This window comes from Cryptotermes secundus, unplaced genomic scaffold (assembly GCF_002891405.2).
Source record: "Cryptotermes secundus unplaced genomic scaffold, Csec_1.0 scaffold2721, whole genome shotgun sequence".
NCBI lineage: Eukaryota > Metazoa > Arthropoda > Insecta > Blattodea > Kalotermitidae > Cryptotermes > Cryptotermes secundus.
This window is the reverse complement of record NW_019733910.1, coordinates 27557-33768: the sequence shown is the minus strand read 5'-3', so window position 1 is coordinate 33768 and position 6212 is coordinate 27557. Positions and strand designations below refer to the sequence as shown.

At 42.3% G+C, this 6212-nt stretch overlaps 1 long non-coding RNA gene across 1 annotated transcript in view; it reads left to right on the top strand.

The window, feature by feature from the left end:
* The first annotated feature begins 3384 nt into the window (after positions 1-3384).
* The window catches only part of LOC117282624, a 25302-nt gene continuing 22474 nt past the window's right edge, over positions 3385-6212 (top strand). The window contains exon 1 of the long non-coding RNA XR_004513437.1: positions 3385-3528. This is a non-coding gene — a long non-coding RNA (uncharacterized LOC117282624). The remainder of the gene's footprint in view (positions 3529-6212) is intronic.

Sequence of the window (6212 nt, the reverse complement as noted above, 5' to 3'; positions counted from 1 at the left end):
GCGGAGGCTCGTCCTACTGCGGGCTACGGCCAACTTCTTCTGGGGTCCACAATTTTCCCGTGTCGAATTCCTCATATTTCGTTGCTTGTTTCGGTCCCTACGCCTTTTCTTCTTCGGTTCTCCTACCGGAATTACTTCAGCGTCTACTACGGGTACCTCTCGTTGTTCTGCTGCCTCAGGTTTCCTGTCCACTGAAGCCGGCTCTTTTTCTTCTGGATGTGCCTCCATTTCTCAGCTGGCCATTGTCTCCCCGAAGGTATCACTATGGGGATCTCTCCTTGTTGTGCCACCGCAGTTTTCGTTTCCACTGTGGCCGGCTCTTCCTCTTCTAGACGTACCTCCATCTCTGGTAGGCTATTGTCTTTACTTCTTTTTCGGAATTCGTCTCCGTCGTTTCTCGGCAGGCGGTCATATCTTTCTGCCAGGCATCCATATTGGCTTGCAACACCTTCTCACGCATGGCAGCCGTCCTTGCTTTGGTAGCTCTTGTTTCCGCTCGGATAGCTCTTGTTTCTGCATCCATCTTTACTTCCCAGGCTATCATCTTTTTTCAGCAGGAGTTCCATCATCTGCTGTGAGTCCATTTCCTTTTTGTAAGATAACACTTTATGCTCTCGTAAATTCAATTATTCGTCGAGGCGTGTTGATGTTCATAAACCAATTCTGACGGTCACGTGTGTAAGTTCGTAACCACCTCTGACACCAATGTAACGTGTTTCGAGTTCGAATCTTTTTGGTCACGTGTATAAGTTCGAATCCCACTTCTGACACCAGTGTAACGTGTTGGGTTACTGAAGACGCCGTTCGGATTGTTAATTTGTTTATTTAACAACTTACAAGTCGTAACTACAATTGATTATAACACTGTTGCGGAGTTTCACACTTTATAACCCAATTCCCAATAATCTCTTCACTCTGCGGGGTTTCACACTTTATAACCCTATTCGCAATTATCTCTTCACTCTATCTTCAGTAGTCTACACGTTTTCACAGTACGGGAGCTATATAAGTGTCTCTGTATTACACACTTCCAATTACACAATTACACACGCGTCCGGTTCTTCTTTCCCCGATGGCAGCTATATTCCAACTCAACTCTAACGGTTCACTGCTGGCTAGATTCCGACTCAACTCGTAGGCTACTGCCTTGAGAACTCGTTCACCGGTTACTGGGGAACTGTCTTCGGCCGCTGATACACTTTAACTTGTTCACTGCTGAGTGGAGAACTGTCTTAGGCCGCTGATACACTTTAACTAACTCCGGCGGTTGTGTACTTCCTATATATAGTCACAGCACCCGCCTGTTACGCAATGGGTACCGCTGTTGCCTGTTACCCGTGTCACAGCTGCGTTGCGTGTTACGTCATAGTGCGTAGGGAGTGGAACGCATCGCTGACTCATCCGCCACGTCACCGTGGCCAGAGCTGCGACGTCACTGCTGGGTTGGGAGGGTTTGTCCTCCATTGCGCAACATGTCACACTATGTTTGACATATTAGTAAACATTACTTCACGCCCATAATTACGTCAAATTTTATTAGATATGGATTTTTTAAATACAATGTAAGTGTCCTAACAGGAACTGACATTTAAATGCAGAGCAGCAGTGGACATTTAAATTCGCGCCAGAGGTGGGCATTTAAATGCGCACCAGCAGTGGGAATTTAAATTAACTTTGGCCAGTTGATGCTACCACCATGTTAAAAGTCGGGCATTTAAAGGTTAATAGAAATTCACTCAAATCCAACGCAAAGGATATGGGTGAAGTGATATTGAGCTTCCTTATGGAGCTGAGTCCTTGAGAAGTTGTCAGTTGTGCAGCCACTCAAGAATACACTCAGCCAATACAGATATTCATGGCGGACGGTGTGGTTCTGGGTGTGAGAGATGCTCTAGTTTTTACTACGAAATCAACGGAACGCACCGAAATAGAATGTCAGTGTTGTGCAGGATTAAAGATGGAATTAAACAAGATCACAATGGAATTGGAATCTTGAAGGAAAATCTGGGAATTGTTGATGCGTTGTATAGTGCTAATACAAGCGCCCTACAAAACAATAGGAATAAATCACAAATACCTACAAGTGAGAGGAACTGGATTCAGATAAGAACAAATCACCATATGAAGGTAACAGACAAGTTAAAAGAACATAAGGAAACATATGCAAGAACAAGTAATCGTTTTGAAGTACTAACTAACCTCAAAGACGATAGTAAACCAAATGTAGCAGAGAAGGAAATCATCCTCAAACCAAGGAAAACAGTCCAGGATACAAATAATATGTATAAAGATCTGATTCCAATCATTATTAATGGACGAACGACAGTGGAAACCAAGAAGAAGAGTATAAATCATAAACATAAAAAAAGTGTTCAACATGATGAACAACGGAAAGTAATGATCATTGGGGATAGCCATGCCCGTGGCTATGCAGCTAATATGAAATATTGTTTGACAAACAGTTGTAAGGTCAGTGGTATAGTGAAACCAGGAGCATGTTCAGATACATTAATTGCATCAGCACAGGATGATAGAACACTTAACCAACAAGGATGCAATTATCTTTTGGGGAGGTACTAATGATGTTGGCAAAAATAATTCACAAGCTGGATTAAGACACATAGTATAATTTGTGAAAGCCAATTGCCATACGAACATTGTGCTGGTGACTGTTCCCCATCAATACGACCTAAGTGATTGGTCATGTGTGAATAATGAAGTAAAAAGCTTTAAGAGAGTTAAACTCTGGCGACTGTTCAGTATCACGAGTGTCTCGAGCATCACGCGGTCACAAGTATCACAAGAGATTCCGAGTGAAATCACAGCATCCGCCGAGGTATAAATAGCCCACCTTGGACAAGAAGCAGTCAGTCTCGGGGCAGATGTCAAGGGATACGGAAGAGAGCCTGGTGGTAAGAGCCGAAGGAGTTAGCCTTGGGATAGCCAACGCCGAATATAAACAGTTTCGATTTATTTTCATTTTGATTTAATTTTTCGTGTGACACTGCCTTGGGATTGGGCTGTGTCGTTTTCAAATCTATCTATCTATGCAGCAGCGTAGTTGGTTGAGACAATATGGTACAAGTGGATTCGAGTCCTGAATCTTCCTCTAACTGAAATGAGTACCAGCAATCCTCCTGTGGGGTAAATGACAGCTGGGGCATAAGGCTGACAACCATACCACCATCTGTGAGCTGATTGTTAAGAGAAAGTGTGAGAGCCTTGATGTCTCACAGCCCTGTGGGACTTCATGGCCTGTCATAGGTATAACGTTACCTTCACCTAACTAATTATAATTCTCAGAATTTTGGTTTTAAAATTTTGGGTATGTCATAACATTGCTACATGTAATTTATACAGCTTGTTCTCTTTCTCCAGTCCTTCTCCCTCTTCAAAACATAAGCAGGTGACAGCCCAAGAGGAAGGACCAGAGTGTCGCATCCAGTGGCTCGCTTGCTGGATTTTTAGCCAGCGGTAGTTCTGGGTTTGGCAGTTTATCCAAGAAGAGGCCACCCTTATTTACTTCAGGTATGCCCTTAAAAAGCTTGCTGCTATCTATGAGCCGATTGTCTAGAAAATGTGGGAACCTCATTAAAGAAAATTATTTTGAAACTGGGGTTCCGCTGGAGGAAAACAAAAAATAATCGGCAGGAACTGGTGGAACGATATTGTGACGTGTTGCGCAATGGCGATAGTCAGGTCAACATATCAGAGCCAAAGGTCTTAAGTATTTGCGGCAAATTTAAGAATATAGGGAAGAGGGCCGCCCACTCATCTACATGGATGAAACCTATATTCATTCATCGCACGCCACCCCATATGCATGGAATGATGGATCCATCCAGGGACTATTTTCCCCTGTGTCCAAAGGCCAACGGCTCATTGTTATCCAAGCAGGGGGAGAACAAGGTTTCCTCCCTAATGCCTATGCCTGCTTCAAATCCCACAAAAGAAAACAGGAGACTACCACAGTAACATGAACTACACCAATTATGAAAAAATTGTTAAACGAGCGACTTATTCCTAACCTTCCCCCAAATTCTGTCCTTGTCATAACGTACAACTAAACAGAACCCCTAACTCAAATTAAAGAAAGGTTTTATGATATCCTGGCTAAAATATCACCTTCCACCTAGTACCTTCAATAACACTGATTTTTCATCATTGCAGAATACAGACATATATATCATGATCCAACCACTCAAACCGAAATACCTTTCATATAAAATAGACGGAATCTTTGCAGAACACAGTCACAATATTTTACAACTCCCCCCGTATCACCCAAACTGAATCCAATTGAGTTAATATAGGCCACCGTAAAAAAATTGTGTTGCTCAAAATAATACCACATTTAAGATGGATGATGTCATTGAACTGACAGACCAAAAATTGGCTTCCATAACTGCAGACGAATGGCAATTTAGGTGCCAATATGTAAGGAACATCGAGCAACAATTAATGGCACAGGCAGGCCTTTTGGACGCAGGATGGGAGTTCGTCTTCCATGTTGTCGGTGATAATGATGACAGTTCTGATGATACCTCTGATTCATCTGGTGGTGATGAAGAAGAACAGGCGTGTGGAGATGATATATATGTGGACATTGCCGGTGTTGCCACTTTAGAATAGACCTGTGTAATATGTAAATAATCTCTTCATGTATATAACAGTGAAAAGTGTATAATAGTGTATAGTGCATAATAGTCTGCCATTCGGCACTTAAAACTTAGCATCGGATGTGTGAACATCAACGACACTAAACCACCATCACTATGCAACACAATGAGGTAAGAAGTTATTTCCTTTTGAGAACGCATGTACTGCATTCCCCGCCACTACCAATACTTCTCCTACTTCACATTGGAGGACTGTCAGCTCTAAGCACTAGAGCTTTGTACTCATTTCTTCTTTGCATATAAGTTATTGTTTGATATTCTTATTCTCCTGCATTATGTATACAGAGTGTTCATTAAAAATGTATACATCCTCCTAACATCCATAATACTTCTAAAAGAACAGGTAGTGAGAGGATAGTGTTTATATACCCTGTTTCATCCTATTGGCAGGTCTTTGAAATTTGAGCAATGTAAGTGCCATCTTAAGTTCTGCTGGAAAGCTGAGGATATGGAAGGGACACAAAGCTATAAAATTGAATTTGAAACCAACCACAAATATATTTAGCAAATTCTAAGTTGTGTGAGACATATAAGACGGGTGCAGAACTGCAGGATGTAAATGAGGGATGGTCAAGAAGCTCTTTTAAGTCACTTAATCTAAAGTGCATTGTAAGTGTTGCAGGTTTTTGCAGAGTTGCTTAGAAAGTCCCTTAAGATGCTTCTTTTGAGGCTTAAAACTAATGTTGGTGGCATTCTGCTCGCTGTGAAGTGGAAACCGTATTGACACTGCTATATGCCACGAGTGAAGATAATACAGATCATTAGCTTTAATTATGTGGATAGTATTAATGCACATGCAATAAAAATGGGTCTTTCTAGATTTAGTTGACTTACTTCAATCATAACAGGATTATTAGCCAGCATAATCATACTGGCCAAGATAATCCACACATGACAGTAACTGAAGCACTGTACCAGGTATAACAGCAAGCTTTTGTCTGTCTTCCAGAGGAATTATTGTACCATTTTTCTTTAAAGCAACTATTACTGAAATTGCATGACTACAAATATTTTAGGAGAACATTATGCAGAGCATTAATGAAATGTATGAGGGGCAGTAAAATAAAAATGGGCCAGAAGCCAAAACATATTGTGACATGTTGCGCAACGGAGGACCCCTACCTCCCCAGCGGCACGTGGCGGTAACGTAGGGCTCTCGTTACTATTTGTCGCGCTACGTAGGACACCGCTCTCGTTGGTGCTTCCACCTTATCGTGGTGAGGGGTTTTGAGTATGCCAAGGACCCTGAGAGCTATACCAGCGGTAGCGTAACTACTGGCAGGGCCTCCCTTGCTGGACAGATCAAAGGGTAGGCATCAGACGAAGAGGGACACCAAAAACCCAAAACTGATGCCAGAAGCAGCGTCATCAGTAGCGACTTGAAGCACAGAGCAAATGATGCTCGAGATGGTTCAAGTTCGTATAGCAACAGGCGTGACCAGAGTGGTTTGAACGGCTGCTGTACTGCGATGTGGAAAGCAAATGGAAAAACTACCACATTATCACTTTTCCTGGATAGTCTCTTTCCAAACA